The sequence below is a fragment of the Moschus berezovskii genome, chromosome 19 (assembly GCF_049115385.1).
Source record: "Moschus berezovskii isolate FMDL1 chromosome 19, NW_MosBer_1.0, whole genome shotgun sequence".
In the NCBI taxonomy this organism is placed as follows: Eukaryota; Metazoa; Chordata; class Mammalia; order Artiodactyla; family Moschidae; genus Moschus; species Moschus berezovskii.
Window position 1 is genome coordinate 7,884,570 of NC_142478.1, and position 17,141 is coordinate 7,901,710.

The 17,141-nt window shown below is 37.4% G+C and overlaps 1 protein-coding gene across 4 annotated transcripts in view; it reads left to right on the forward strand.

Moving 5' to 3' along the window:
* The window catches only part of FBXW7 (F-box and WD repeat domain containing 7), a 236,333-nt gene that overhangs the window by 65,533 nt on the left and 153,659 nt on the right, over positions 1-17,141 (forward strand). For 2 of the 4 annotated variants that reach the window (XM_055405031.2, XM_055405033.2), the window contains exon 2: positions 3,407-3,453. The exons of the other annotated variants lie outside the window; for them this stretch is intronic. The gene's annotated coding sequence lies outside the window, so the exon portion shown is untranslated. The remainder of the gene's footprint in view (positions 1-3,406; positions 3,454-17,141) is intronic. 4 annotated transcript variants of the gene reach the window in all.

Here is a 17,141-nt window from a genome sequence, read left to right on the forward strand (position 1 = left end):
CATTTCTTGGTAAAGTTTATTTTTGCATTGAAACTGTTCTTAAAACTTATTAATACAAAATAACTAGATGTATTTACTTTTATGCAGCCTATAGAAATAAATACAGTTAAGAGATCCAGATTTTCAAATTATTGAGTTACAAACCATTAGTATGATGACCTGGAGTTACTTAACTGAGAAGTGATTTTTCATCTATTTTTTAAAAATAAGCTTAAAAATAATAATTGAAGTATAATTTATATACAGAAAAGTACAGATGAGCTTTTGTATGTTGATGAACTTTTACAAAGTGAACACACACACACAAATTTGTAGCCATACCCTAGTTCAAGATATCAATTAAAGCCTCCCTGTGATCTGTCCCAGTCAAGGAACTCGTTCACTGCAAAGTTTACTATTGTGACTTGGCGATCAGAGATTAGTTTGGCTTGTTTTCGAATTTGATGGGCTAGAATTATATATGCACTTCTCCCCACCCCAGCTTCTTTCATACAGCATTGTGTTTGTGAGGTGTGTCCTGTTTGTGCATGTATCCTATTTTGTGTATGACATTTGTTTCCTCATTTTCACTGAGGTTTAGGATACCCTTGTATGAATTTACTGAAGTTTATTTCTCCCTTCTACTGCCGATGGACATTTGGGTCATGTGTAGTTTTGGGCTGTTTAAATAATGCTTCTGTGATAAATCTTGTGCATATCTTTCTGTGCACAAATATACACATTTCTATTGACTATATGCCCAGGAGTTGTATTGCTTAGTCATGGGTATATGTATTTTCACCTTTAGTGAAGTTGCTGAGTTGTGTCTGCGATCCCATGGACTGTAGCCTACCAGGCTTCTCTGTCCATGGGATTTTCCAGACAAGAGTACTAGAGTGGGTTGCCATTTCCTTCTCCAGGAGATCTTCCCGACCCAGGGATCAAAGCTAGGTCTCCCGCATTGCAGGCAGATGCTTTACCATCTGAGCCACTAGGGAAGCACTTAAAGCCTTCACCTTTAAAAGATATCTCCAAATAGTTTTCCATACTGGTTATACCGATTTCCATTTCTCCGCACAGTGCATGAGAATGCTGTTTGCTGCACATGCTTGCTTACACTTGGTATTCCCTGATGTTTCCGTTAAAACCCAGTCATTTTGGTGGGTGGAAGCATCTTGTGTTGTTTATCTGTGTTCTCTTGAGGACTAGTGATGTTGAGGACCGTTTCAATATGTTTGTTGGTTTTTGAAATTATTTTTTATAAAATTTTGTTTCATCTTCATCTTAAAAATCGGGTTGTCTTTTTCTTGGTGATTTAGAATTTTTTTTTCCTCTAAATATTTTATACCTGAGTCCTTTGGACGTGTGCATTGAGAATATCTTTCCTACTCTGTAGCTTGCATTTTCATTTTAAGAACACAACTTCTTAAGGAAGTCCAGTTTGCTGTGTTTATCTTTTCTTGTTTAAAAAATCTTCATCTGCCTCAAAGTCGTGATATTTTCCTGTCATCTCACAGCTTCATTGTTCTAGACTTCATTGTTTAGGTCTCTAACATACTTTTTTTCTTCCTCCTTTTGGGTGGATATGATTGATTTGATTGATTTTGATTTTAACAGTAGTGATGATAGAAAATGTTTTTATTCTATTTGTATTTGTGGTGTTGTAATTTTTGAATGGTAACATTTTCTGCTAGTTAAAGTAGATTTTTTAATTCTGTTCTTTTAAAAGGAATTTAAAAACATCTTTTAAAAAATCTCATTCTAAAAGAGGCAATCAGCTTTAGTGTATACTATGTCATACTGGAAAAGACTCTGATGCTAGGAGGGATTGGGGGCAGGAGGAGACAGGGACGACAGAGAATGAGATGGCTGGATGGCATCACCAACTCGATGGACATGAGTTTGAGTGAATTCTGGGAGTTGGTGATGGACAGGGAGGCCTGGCGTGCTGTGATTCATGGGGTCGCAAAGAGTCGGACACGACTGAGCAACTGAACTGAACTGATGTCATATTCTGTCTTATTTGTTTTGTGTTTGAGGAGTCATAGTATGATGCTTTAAAGACACTGGGTTGTGCAGTCAATGACAGCTACCATATATAAGCAGGTGAATGAATCTCTGTAAAGCTTGGTTTTGTAATCTAATGGAGAGCGAATAAGGTGATTAAAAAAGAGATGTATAACCTTTTTCAAATCTTGAGCAATGTGCCTGGCAAATCACAAGAGCACTATAATATTTAGTGCTTAATCTTGAATTTTTAAACTTTGTTTTGAAAATTATTTTGACTTGAAATTTGACAGAAAAGATACATACTATGTTTATTATAAAATTATTTACAACTATCTTTTGTAAGTCGTAAAATTAATTTGTAAGTTTATGCCTTTCTTTGAAATCTTTTAATTTGTTTTAGTATCAACATAGGGTAGATTTAAAAATACTTCCTTATGCTAATTTTTTAAATAAAATTTAATACTTTATGAAGTATCTATCTTGTTTAGTCACTAAGTCTTGTCTCACTCTTTTGTAACCTCCGTGGATTGTAGCCTGCCAGACTCCTCTGTCTGTGGGTTTTCCCAGCAAGAATACTAGGGTGGTTGCCATTTTCTTCTCAAGGGGGGTCTTCCTGACCCAGGGATGGAACCTGCATCTCCTACATTTTCAGATGGATTCTTAACCACTGAGCTATCAGGGAAGCCTCTTCTATTTCGTTGTCCCCAATTCTGTAGGTGCTAGAGTTACATTTTCTAGCTGCTACTTGGAGACGGCAATGGCACCCCACTCCAGTACTTTGCTTGGAAAATCCCGTGGGTGGAGGAGCCTGGTAGGCTGCAGTCCATGGGGTCGTGAAGAGTCAGACATGATTGAGCGACTTCACTTTCACTTTTCACTTTCATGCATCTTAGAAGGAAATGGCAACACACTCCAGTGTTCTTGCCTGGGGAATCCCAGGGACGGGAGACCTGGTGGGCTGCTGTCTGTGGGGTCTCACGGAGTCGGACATGACTGAAGCGACTTAGCAGCAGCAACAGCTGCTACTTAAAAGGTGTTGGTAACTAGATACTAGAATGTAGAGCTGACATTGTATGTGATAATTAGGGACCCTTTAACATATGAATGCTTTTCTAAGAAATTGTTAGCATGCTGTTGTCTTGGTCTGTAATTTTTAAGATCTGATTCGTTATAGAGCTGTCAATATCCTGATAATTCATTCTTTTTTCCACTTAAACCTTGAATTATTTATAAGTTTAGGAAAAATTTTGTTAATCATTTGGCAAAGTTCAGCACGTGCTTTGGATTTTAAAGTAGTGTGGAAAAACAAATTGCTATTATGTAAATGGGATTCCCGGGTAGACTTTATAGATCAGGGGTAACTTATGAAGTTGAGAAATTACTCCTCATATATTTGTTTATTTTTTAATTATTTTAGGGAGTCTCAACCATCAGTGAGATTTTTTAAAGGCTATCAAATATTTGGTAAGTCTGTATTCTCCATGTTAAATACTTTGCATGTTACTCAAGTTTACATGTATATTACATTAATGACATTTATAATAATAGCCCGTGTAAATTATAGCATATTTCTTTTAATTTTTACCTGGCACTTGAATTTCTTCTTTTTATACTTATTCTGATCTTCTTCTGATTCTTTCTTTGTGCCAAGAAAATTCTTCTAGTGTGCAGGCTGAGTATTAAAAGAATTCAAAGAAATTAATAGTCTCATGGAAAGACATACTAATATATTTTGTGAATGAAACAGGATTTTCCTCTCATAAGATTTTTGTAATAGCTGTTACTAGCTGTTGATACTAGCATAAACACCAAGATTCTTTAGCTATACCTTACTTTACTCCTTACCTTAGGTCCAGTTCATCACAATAAGCCAATGTGAAGACTCTGATCAGACCTTACACTGTTTCTTAGTAATAACATTTTAGTATGAATATTTGATAGTGCCTATAAGTCAAAATCATAAACTTTTGATCTCATGAGATGGTGCTTTACATTTTTTATTTTTGAGTGAAAGTAGAATTAATCTAATGTGTTTTACTTGTGCTATGGTGACTATGTAGACGTTTAACAATGCTTTGGTTACTGATGATAGATTTAAAAATTATTAGATATACATCAACAATGAGAGGGAAGTACTGAGGCATTGGTTGCTAATCAAGTGGCATATACAGTTTTTGACTTTTAAATAGTCAATAAAATGTTTTTAAGAATGAATACTAAGAAAATTAGTAGCTTGATTAAGAAAATTTCCTAGATACATGAAGAGATATTTAATAATAAGCATTGATTTCTTTTATGCTTTTTAATGTATTTGAAAACCTAAATTTTCAACCAAATGATATTTTAAAAATTCAGTAATAATCATAGTTGATATAAGTATTCAACAGATTATACTACTCTGTTGAATATTTATAATAAATGTAATATTGTTACGAGCAAATGATGCTGCAAAAATCTCTTATACAAAGTTTTACTACTGAAAATGTGGTAATTGATTTCTGGATATGTATTAAGTAGAAAAAAAGAATTCCTGGTGGCCCAGATGGTAAAGAATCTGCCTACAATGTGGGAGACCTGGGTTTGAGCCTTGAGTCAGGAAGATCCCCTGGAGAAGGGAAAAGAACCCACTCCATTATTCTTGCCTGGAGAATTCCATGGACAGAGGAGCCTGGTGGGCTACAGTCCTTTGTCACAAAGAGTCAGACACCACTGAAACAACGGACACTTTCCTATTAAGTAGAAAAGTAATTTATGGCCATTTTTTCTCCATTGATGTAAATAATCTGAGTTAGTTTGAGTGAAGCAATCTTTGTATTGTATATATTTTTGGCATATATTTTATTTTAGCAAATTTTTAGTATATTGAGAGTTTCAGAGTTGTGTAATCATCACTGCTGTCTAGTTTTAGAAGTGTCTCCACTCCTCTAACACCTTAGGCAACAAGTAATATACTTTTTCTATGAATTGCCTATTTTGGACTTCTCTTTCTTTCTTTGTCTCTCTCTCTCCCCCTCTCCCGCCCACCAAGTCTTAATTGTGATGTACACGATCTTTAGTTGCTGAACAAACTCTTATATTTGCTGCATGTGGGATCTAGGTCCCTGACCAGGGGTTGAACCTGGCCCCCTGCATTGGGAGCATTGGGCCTTTGCCACTGGACTGCCAGGAAGTCCCTGGACACTTCTTGTAATGGAATCATATGTTGTCATCTTTGTGTCTGGTTTCTTTCACTTAATATTTTCAGAGTTCAGCCGTGTGGTAGTGTGTATCATCCATTTTCATGACCAAAGGTACTCCATTATATACCTCATTTTATTTATCCATTTATCAGTTGATGAATTTATCATTTATCAGTTTAGGCTGTTAGGAATGCTTCTGCAGTGAACATTCTTATGTAAGTTTTTATGTGCACTATAGTTTCATTTCTCTTGGGTGTATGCTTATAAGGGACAGAATTACAAGTCAGTATAGTAACTCTGTGTATAACTCTGAGGAACTGTTAAAATGGATGTTAGTCTCACCACAGTGTATGAGAGTGCCAATTTCTCCACATTCTTGCAGACATTGATTGTTAGGCTGTCAATCTTGTTTGTATTTTAGCCATCCTGTTGCATGTAAAATGGCATTTCATTGTGGTTTTGATTTTCATTTCCATAATGACTAATGATGAGCATTATTTCTTGTGCTTATTGGCCATTTACATATATTTTTTAGAGAAATGTCTGTCCAAATCCTTGGTCCATTTTTTAGTTAGGTTGTCTTTTTATTAAACTATACACATTCTTTATATATTCTAGAAACTAGCCCTTTATGAGATAATATGATTTGTGAATACTTTCTTCCCCGTCTATGGATTGTCTTTTCATTTTCTTTCTGGTGTCCTTTGAAGCACAAAAATTTTTAATTTTGATGAAGTCTAATTTATCTTTTTTCTTTAGTTGCTTATGCTTTTGGTTTCATATTTCAAATTTATATTTAAATAAATATTCATTTGATAGTATAGGTTTGTGGCAAGGTTTCAATTATCCCAGGACTGTCAAGCATTGACATTTCTTGTGTTTGACAACCAAATCCCAAAGGACGCAATTAGCCTTGTATTTGTGCTTCAGTTCCTCAGTTAATTGTTTTAAGCAAAACAGTATGTTTTGGTCTCATATGTTGCCATGAAAACGTTTGCTATGTGTGATATGTATACTGATAAAAGTCTCATGAATTCATAGTTAGTATTTTGGATTGGAGAACTAAATAGTTTATCATGGTATTTATTGCATATTTGATTTTGTACCTTAATAAATCATTGCTTTTTAGGCTAAGAGTTTTATCAGGGTCATTTTAATCTTTCCTGTGAGGAGAAAGTAGATTTTGAGAATCTTATTGATTTTAATCTTGTGCACATTATTTGTAGCAGTGGTATTTTGATGTCTTTGTAAATCTACAAATGGAGCATGTATATTTTTCTTCTGCTCTATGGAGTGTGTGCCTTTTTAATTTTTATGGAACCATTTTAGTTTTTTAGTTTTTTACATTGTGGGATTTTTAAAAAAATCAATTGAATGCATATTTCAAAATGTATTAGCCTATAATGTTGTCCAATTTAGTTTTTTAGAGAAATGCATGTAACAGTGGAGGGTCACTACTCTTAGTAGATTGGCTTTCTGTGTCATGATAAGATTGTAATACAGTGTAACAAATGATTTGTATTTGGGGAATTTACTTTTGTATCTTTTTAAAAAGTCTAATGAAATTTTGTAGAGCTGAGATCGTTTATATTCTTTTGGTTCGTTGATTTTAAATCATAGTGTTCACTGGTGAATAGTCACTTAAATGCCCATTGGATGGTGACTCTCTTCTTTACATTGATGTGTTTATAGTTTGTGTTGTACTGTCCACTGACATGCTGCAATGGAAAAGGAAATAAAAACTGACATCTCATTCATAGTGGTGTTAAATTTTCAGCTGTGATAAAAAATAAGGAAAAGGTTTAGCCGAGAGAGTCACCTCCTCCTGTGGTTGCATGTCACATACAGTGATTAGGAGGATTTTGATGACGTCTTTTACGGCTGAATTAAGGCAAAATGGCTTCTGCGCACTCTTCTTTCCCCCTTCCCTTCTCTTCTGTAAGCTTACTAATGTGATCATTGAATACATATTAATCTTCTTTCAGTATATATACTTGAAATGAGGTTCTACTATTTGTAGAGACATCTTATTCTTACAAGGGTTTGAAGAATTGCCCTTTAGTTAATCCACTAATTTGTCTCTGAAGTCAGTAGGGGCAGCCTTATTCTACAGGGGCCAGCTTCTCAGCAAATGTGCTAGAGTTTGCCCCTCCTCTGATCTCTAATAGCACCTTGGAGATATTGGTCAGGGTTATATGGGTATAAACTATTCTTCATCAGATGCGCCTTTCACTGCTCTCTAATCTTACTCAGGAAAGCTCAGCTGGACTTGAATTATTCTAAATGTCACACTGTTTTTTGCACAAATGTCTGAAAGCTATCACACAGTAGTATTGACTTTTTTTTTCTCCCAATACAGTTACTGTAGTAACCACATTATGCAGAGAAGTTTTCCTAAAAGCTTTCTCCTTCAGAACTTACTTCATGTCAGGTTCTCTGTCTTATCACACTTAATCTTGAAAAATATCTTCTTCTCTTTCTCCGTCCTTCCCATTCTCACTGAGCTTGTTTGATTTATAATTGAGGGCTTCCCTGGTGGCTCAGAGGTTAAAGCGTCTGCCTCCAATGTGGGAGGACCCGGGTTAGATCCCTGGGTTGGGAAGATCCCTGGAGAAGGAAATGGCTACCTACTCCAGTACTTTTGCCTGGAGAATCCCACAGATGGAGGAGCCTGGTAGGCTACAGTCCACGGGGTCGCAAAGAGTCGGACACGACTGAGCTACTTCACTTCACTTCATCCAGTTTTTCAGTTTCTAGTGAACTTACCTTGCAGTTTGACAATTGTTTCTATTAGAGTTCTGCTTCCTCAAATGAAATTAAGCCAGTTTTCTTACCTTACCCAGGTAGGTAGACATTGGTTAGGCTGATGAGAGTGTTCTCTATCATCCCCAAGATATGCCTAAGTTCCAGTTGCTCATCTGTGTCTTTCCTTTTCTCATCCTATCCTACCTTTTCCATTATTTGGTATTTTGCTTCTTTTGGCCACTCACTTCTCTGTTGTCTTCTGCAATACTGTGTTGATACATGCATGTAAATAGTTGTTGAAATAGTAAATGAAGTTGTTATCTCAGTTTCCCAATCTGTTTAGTCTATTTTTTTTAAGACAACAGTTTTAACCATTCACTTAATCTCATATACATGCCCGATAACATCTTTGATCAACTCTTGTCTGTACCTGTTAATATTAGTTATCATATTTTGGTCCTAAGGTTAACTAACGAGGCAGATGGTAGAAGTAAGGATCACAGAGGCTGTGATCTGCTTATAATTTCACAGCTAATGGTGAAATTGAAAATTAAAGTGGTGTCATCACATGTCTTATGGTTTTCACAGAAAACTTCAGATAGCAATGATCAAATCTTGATAAAATATTGAAAGAAAAACTATTTAAAAGCAGCAGAAAATGACTGAAAGTAGGTAAAAGTCAGAAGAGAAGTTATACTTTGAAGCCTGAAAATGTGTCTGAGTTGTATGTATGTGGCTTCCTTGCTTTTGGGTGTGTGCCAGCCTCCTGTGTGGTTCCAGATGCTCAGGACAGAAGTTAGACCCAGCCAAGCAGCTGGAAATTTATCCTGGAAACAAATGAACCACAGAAAGCTAAAAGAATACTGCCCTCTCCATCTGTATAAATTTGCTTATTTTAGATATTTCATATACGTGGAATCTCCACCAGTATTTGTTGTTTTGTGTTGGTCTTATTTCACTTGGCATAATGTTTTCAAAGTACATCTATGTTGGATCATATGTTAGAGTTTCCTTCCTTTTTCTGGCTGAATAATGTTCCATTGCAACATTCCACATTTTATTTATCTGTTCATCTATTGTTGAACACTTGACTTCTCTTCACTTCTTGGTTGTTGTGAATAATGCTGCAGTGAACTTCAGTGTTACAAGGACCTCAGTCCTCTTTGTTTAGCTTTCTGAGAAACTGCCAAACTGATCTGCCTGGCGGCCTCACCGTTTTACGTAATTACATTACCGTCAGTGATTTGCAAGGGTTATAGTTTGTCCACGTGTCAGTGCTCGCTGTTTCCTGTCTGTAGCGCCTTTCGGGGGCAGAGTCCTTAGGGTTTTCTACATACACAAAGCAGTCATGTGAACAGAGACAGTTTTACTTCCTTTCAGTCTTTTTTTTTTTAATAATCGTAGATAGGACTTTCATAGATGCTCTTTACCTGGATGAAAAAGTTCTTTGTTGACTGGTTTTGTCTGTCTGTTTTAAATCATTGATGGTATTTGATTTTATCACTGACTCCTGCATCTGTTGCCACAATCATATAGGTTTTCTTTTAAACTATTAATGTGGTTGAATTACATGAATTATTTTTCATGTTAACCCTACATTCCTAGATAAACTTTACTTTGTCAGAATGTAAATCAGATTCATTTGATTTGCTGAAAATTTGGTCCGAACTGGAAATTGTACGCTTTTCCTCTATTTTGTGTAATACTAGAATATTTGTATGCCAAATAGATAGTTTGTATAAATCTGATATATGTTTTCCTTAACTGTTTGATAGAATTCACCAGTGAAATAATCTTGGTCAGGAGTATTTTTTGATGGGAGGTTTTAGATTTATGGATTTTTTGTTCTTAATGGTTTGATTTTTTTTATGGGTAAGTCAGCTGTTTTAGTAACTGATGCTTTCATAGTTAATCCATTTTTCTGTTATGTAATCTGGTTACTGGATTGGACTTTTTTCTCTCTTTTAAAATAGTAATTTTACTCATTTTGTTTCATTGGGTTAAACTAATGAAGAGAGATACATCTTAAGCTTTAGTGATTTTTTTTTTAAAGTATATAAACTGTCTTCTGTTCACACATGTCACCTAGGTTTTGAATTTCTTTTGAATTTCTTTGAATTTTGAGATTCAGATTAAAAAGAATAAAGTATGTTTTAATATTTTTGTTTCAGTGCTAAGGAGGACTTTAGCTTATTGTAGTTTTGTACTATAAAATCCTTATAGTAGCTTTCTCTGTGTGTGTGGTGGTGGTGGAGGTCCTATGTTGTAGTATAGTCTTGTCAGAAAACACTTGATTTTGTTTGATTTAAGGTCAGTGGATGCCAGACACCCCCTCCTCCCTGCCCCCTGCCCATTACATTTACTGCTACCCCAGCACAACCTCATTTCTGATCAAAACATGTTTCTTCCCTAAACTGTAATGTGAACTTATGATGATCTGTAATAGTTTTAACCTAACTCACAGTATACACAGTTGGGAAATTTGAAAAATACCCAGAACATTAAAAAATAATTATTTAGTATATGTTCTCAGTAGTTTAATAAGTTTAAAAAATTCCTGTTGTTGCCTATTTTGAAATTTTCTAAGTTTAAAAGTTTTTAAAAACTTTTTTTGAAAGTTTAAATCTTCAGATCTATTCTTTATGTGCTGTTACACTTCTTGAAATTTGTTAGTAATTTTTTTTTCTTCTTCTCCTGATGTCACATAAGATTTGAATTCCTGGGACAAAACTGTGGCAGTAGTGGGCAATTCTTTTAATATTACCACTTCTTTCTCTTATTCAGTTATGTAGTTAATGCCTGGCAAATGTCTGAAAAGATGTTTCAACACAAATTTAAAGATTTTTGTAGGTATAATTAGCAGATAATTTGTTTGGTTTTGGCTAAAATAGTCTGAGTGGAGGGTGTATTTCATTTAATATGAGTGTAGTGGTATATACTTATATGGAGATGAGTCATGACCATGTTAAATTTAACATGCCCATGTTAAATTACTGCTAACTTTCCCATTGTAGGCAGGTGTCCTTATCTCCAGTGGCTCTGGGCATCATGACAGGAATATACATAAAGGGCATAAACAGTATGAAATATACATAGAGGGCATTTGCAGTATGAAATATACACCGAGGGCATATGCAGTATGAAATATACACCGAGGGCATATGCAGTATGAAATATACACAGAGGGCGTATACAGTATAAAATATACATGGAGGGCATATTCTGTATGAAATGTACATAGAGGGCGTATGCAGTATGAAAGTGTCCTTGATGGTCACTGCTAAAAGTATGAGTACACTAATACTAGTCGTAGCAGAGGAGACACCAGGTTTGAAATTTGAAATGTACAGAGTTGGAATCAAGTCTGTGGAACCGTTTGCAGATATACCTATCTAAAACTGTAAGATTACATTTTCATCCTATGCATTCAGCATGTTGGTCCTTCTGTATAGAAAATAATTGATAATATAATACGTATTAGTGTATAATCACCAAATGCTTTTCCTATTTTAGTTGAAATAGCATATTTAATAAAATTAAAATATGTGATTTCATCTGTTTATTGGAGCACTTTAGTAAAGCAAGTGTGAAGTGATAGACTTCTGATTTGAAAGTAAAGTTAAAGGTGTATTCTTTTGTTATATTTACATTTATTTAAGAGTTAAGATAAAATTCAGATTAAATTAATGGAATATGAAGTAAAAATGGTTAAAGATGTGCCATGAATAATTAAAAAGTTATTCTGATATTGTAAAGTGAATTGTGACATAAAAATGTTCTGATCATACAAAAGTAGTAATTCATTTAAGAGGAAAAACTATATTATAAACAAAAGTAATAGGCTTTTGGTTTTTTTATAATACAGTTAATGAAACAAACAATCATATGAAAATACTGGAAAAATATTTAAATGACTTATTTGAAACAAAATTCTCTGATCAGTGAATATAGCATAAAACTCATAATCCACCAAGAGTGACATTGATGATTGTTTATCATCTCTGAATGCCTTAGGGTATTTAGGGTATGTAAGATTGGTTACTGCACAAGAAAAAAAAATTTTGAATTAAAATCTCAAGTTTATATATGAAAGAGGATTCATAGAGTTTTCTCCTATTTATCGACTCTCTCAAAAATTTACATGACATTCCCAGGAACAGGTTGTGAAACTTGAAGTTTATAAGCCTGAATAATAAAAAATAAATTTTGATCAACTGTGCTAGAGGAAAGACTAAATTATATCCTCCTAACGCGGAGAGTCGGACACGACTGAGCGACTGAACTGAACTGAACTGAACTGAATGTCTGTGAAGAAAGCTGATCGTTGAAGAATTGATGCTTTTGAACTGTGGTGTTGGAGAAGACTCTTGAGAGTCCCTTGGACTGCAAGGAGATCCAACCAGTCCATTCTAAAGGAGATCATTCCTGGGTGTTCATTGGAAGGACTGATGCTAAAGCTGAAACTGCAATACTTTGGCCACCTCATGTGACGAGTTGACTCACTGGAAAAGACTCTGATGCTGGGAAAGGTTGGGGGCAGGAGGAGAAGGGGACGACGGAGAATGAGATGGCTGGATGGCATCACTGACTCTGTGGACATGAGTTTGAGTGAACTCCGGGAGTTGGTGATGGAGGAGTTGGTGATGGACAGGGAGGCCTGGCGTGCTGTGATTCATGGGGTCGCAGAGAGTCGGACACGACTGAGCGACTGAACTGAACTGAACTGAATGAATGTCTGTATAGGAAACAATAAGCTTTTGTCACGTGAAAAGCCAAGCAAAGAATGCTGTGCTGTGCCTAATCGCTCAGTCATTACCGACTCTTTGTGACCCCCATGGACTGTAGCCTGCCAGGCTCCTCTGTTTGTGTGGATTCTCCAGGCCAGAATAATGAAGTGGGTTGCCATGTCTTTCTCCAGGGGATCTTCCCAACCCAGGGAGTGAACCCAGGTCTCCCTCTGGATTGTCTACTCTGGTAGCCTTTCTCTTCTCCAGGGGATCTTCCTGACCAAAGAATTGAACTGGAGTCTCCTTCATTGCAGGTGGATTCTTTACCAGCTGAGCTACTAGGGAAGCCCCGAGGAAAGAGTACTCAACAAAAAACTATAGGAACTATGGCATAACAGAGTTGTCAGACATTTAAAATGCTGTTTTTCTGGATTTATTTATGGAATTTGTCAGTCTTTTAAGTATTTAGTTATTTTTTCACATTTCTAATATGTATTCATGTTCATTTCTAATTTTGTATTTATAATTCTATATCCTTTCTTTTCAATCCTCTAAGTTTTAGAAGCTTCAAGACCCTTGAAACTTAGATGTGCCCATATTAAGAGAGTAGAGCTCAGATGCAAGTGGGGTCTGATGAGCTTGGTGGGGAATGGTTTTGAGAGGCGGTGTTTTTGAAGAGGTGGCACTTGAACAAAGACCTGATTAAAGGAATGGAGAGAACCTTGTGAGTGTTTGGTGGAAAGAGCAATTCAAGGAAGGGCACCATAAGTTTAAAACCCGTTGTGGGAATAAGTCTTAGGCTTATTAAGAGAAAGCTATAAGGTTGGAGCCCAGTGATTGGAAATGAGATTGAAAAGGAAAGCAATTATATACTTAAAGCAGTTATATATGGTTTTCATAAAAATTTATGCCAGCAAATTTGGAAAACTCAGCAGTGGCTACGGAACTAGAAAAGGTCAGTCTTCATCCCAATCCCAAAGAAAGACAATGCCAAAGAATGCTCAGACTGCCACACAATTGCACTCATCTCACACGCTAGTAAAGTTATGCTCAAAATTCTCCAAGCCAGGCTTCAGCAATACGTGAACCGTGAACTTCCAGATGTTCAAGCTGGTTTTAGAAAAGGCAGAGGCACCAGAGATCAAATTGCCAACATTCGCTGGATCATGGAGAAAGCAAGAGAGTTCCAGAAAAACATCTATTTCTGCTTCATTGACTATGCCAAAGCCTTTGATTGTTGGATCACAATAAACTGTGGAAAATTCTGAAAGAGATGGGAATCCCAGACCACCTGACCTGCCTCTTGAGAAACCTGTATGCAGGTCAGGAAGCAACAGTTAGAACTGGACATGGAACAACAGACTGGTTCCAAATAGGAAAAGGAGTACGTCAAGGTTGTATATTGTCACCCTGCTTATTTAACTTCTATGCAGAGTACATCATGAGGAATGCTGGACTGGAAGAAGCACAGGCTGAAATCAAGATTGCCTGAAGAAATATCAATAACCTCAGATATGCAGATGACACTACCCTTATGGCAGAAAGTGAAGAGGAACTCAAAAGCCTCTTGATGAAAGTGAAAGAGGAGAGTGAAGAAGTTGGCTTGAAGCTCAACATTCAGAAAACTAAGATCATGGCATCTGATCCCATCATTTCATGGGAAACAGTGGAAACAGTGTCAGACTTTATTTTTTTGGGCTCCAAAATCACTGCGGATGCTGATTGAAGCCATGAAATTAAAAGACGCTTACTCCTTGGAAGGAAAGTTATGACCAGCCTAGAGAGCATATTAAAAAGCAGAGACATTACTTTGCCAACCAAGGTCTGTCTAGTCAAGGCTATGGTTTTTCCCGTGGTCATGTATGGGTGTGAGAGTTGGACTGTGAAGAAAGCTGATCGCCAAAGAACTGATGCTTTTGAACTGTGGTGCTGGAGAAGACTCTTGAGAGTCCCTTATACTGCAAGGAGATCCAACCAGTCCATTCTAGAGGAGATCAATCCTGGATGTTCATTGGAGGGACTGATGCTAAAGCTGAAACTGCAATACTTTGGCCACCTCATGCGACGAGTTGACTCACTGGAAAAGACTCTGATGCTGGGAAAGGTTGGGGGCGGGAGGAGAAGGGGACGACGGAGAATGAGATGGCTGGATGGCATCACCGACTCTGTGGACATGAGTTTGAGTGAACTCCAGGAGTTGGTGATGGACAGGGAGGCCTGGCGTGCTGTGATTCATGGGGTCGCGGAGAGTCGGACACGACTGAGCGACTGAACTGAACTGAACAGTTGAGAAACTGTTTTAATGAAACCTGTATACCCATCACATAGACACAACCAATTCTTAACATTTTGCCATATTTTTTTCTAGTGTGTATCTCTTTTTCTCTTCATATCCATATCTACATTTACATATATACATTGACTCTTCTTTTGATTACACATTTAGAAAGTAAGTTTTGAGCAAACAGTTGGTTGCCAGAAGGGGTGGGGATTGGAGGAAAGAACTAGGTGAAAGAGATTCAGTTCAGTACAGTTCAGTCGCTCAGTCATGTCTGACTCTTTGCGACCCCATGAATCACAGCACGCCAGGCCTCCCTGTCCATCACCAACTCCCAGAGTTCACTCAAACTCATATCCATCGAGTCGGTCATGCCATCCAGCCATCTCATTCTCTGCCGTCCCCATCTCCTCCCACTCCCAATCCTTCCTAGCATCAGACTCTTTTCCAGTGAGTCAACTCATCGCATGAGGTGGCCAAAGTATTGGAGTTTCAGCTTTAGCATCAGTCTTTCAGTTCAGTTCAGTTCAGTCGCTCAGTCGTGTCCGACTCTCCGCAACCCCACTAATCACAGCACGCCAGGCCTCCCTGTCCATCACCAACTCCCGGAGTTCACCCAAACTTATGTCCACAGAGTCGGTGATGCCATCCAGCCATCTCATTCTCTGTCATCCTCTTCTCCTCCCGCCCCCAACCTTTCCCAGCATCAGAGTCTTTTCCAGTAGAAGTACAAATTTCCAGTTGTAAAAGAAATGAGTTATGGCTGTGAAATGAACATTGTGGGGAATATAGTCAATAACTATGTAGTATCTTTGTATGGTGACATATTGTAACTAGACTTACATGGTGATCATTCTGAAATGTATAGAAATATTGATTCATGTATTAAAAGGAACGTTCACAGTACTGTAGTTCAATTACACTTCAAAAACAAGCATACATACATAGAAACGATCATATTTGTGGTTACCAGAGGTGGGGAGGCTAATTGGATGCTGCTGCTACTGCCGCTACGTCACTTCAGTCGTGTCCGACTCTGTGCGACCCCATAGACGGCAGGCCACCAGGCTCCCCTGTCCCTGGCATTCTCCAGGCAAGAACACTGGAGTGGGTTGCCATTTCCTTCGGCAGTCCAAAGATATAAACTTCCAGTTATAAGAAAAAGAAGTACTAGGGATATAGGGTACAACATAAATGTAATTAACAGCACTGTGTGTTACATATGAAAATTATTAAGAGAGTAAATCCTAAGAGTTCTCATCACAAGGAAATTTTTTTTCCTGTTTCTTTAATTTTGCAACTGTAGGAGATGGTGTATGGTCACGAACATCATCTCATGATATTTGTAATTCAGATCATTTTGCCATGCATCTTAAACTTCTATGGTAAGTTTATGATACATATGTCAGTTCAGTTCAGTTCAGTCGCTCAGTCGTTTCCTACTCTTTGCGACCCCATGAATCACAGCACGCCAGGCCTCCCTGTCCATCACCAACTCCCGGAGTTCACTCAAACTCATGTCCACAGAGTCGGTGATGCCATCCAGCCATCTCATTCTCTGTCGTCCCTGTCTCCTCCTGCCCCCAATCCCTCCCAGCATCAGAGTCTTTTCCAGTGAGTCAACTCTTTGCATGAGGTGGCCAAAGTATTGGAGTTTCACCTTTAGCATCAGTCCTTCCAGTGAACACCCAGGATTGATCTCCCTTAGAATGGACTGGTTGGATCTCCTTGTAGTCCAAGGGACTCTCAAGAGTCTTCTCCAGCACCACAGTTCAAAAGCATCCATTCTCTGGCACTCAGCTTTCTTCACAGTCCAACTCTCACACCCATACATGACCACGGGAAAAACCATAGCCTTGACTAGACGGACCTTGGTTGGCAAAGTAATGTCTCTGCTTTTTAATGTGCTGTCTAGGTTGGTCATAACTTTCCTTCCATGGAGTAAGCGTCTTTTAATTTCCTGGCTGCAGTCAGCATCCTCTGTGATTTTGGAGCCCAAAAAAATAAAGTCTGATACTGTTTCCACTGTTTCCCCATCTATTTCCCATGAAGTGATGGGACCAGATGCCATGATCTTCGTTTTCTGAATGCTGAGCTTCAAGCCAACCTTTTCACTCTTCTCTTTCACTTTCATCAAGAGGCTTTTTTAGTTCCTCTTCACTTTCTGTGGTAAAGGTAGTGTTATCTGCATATCTGAGGTTATTGATATTTCTCCTGACAATC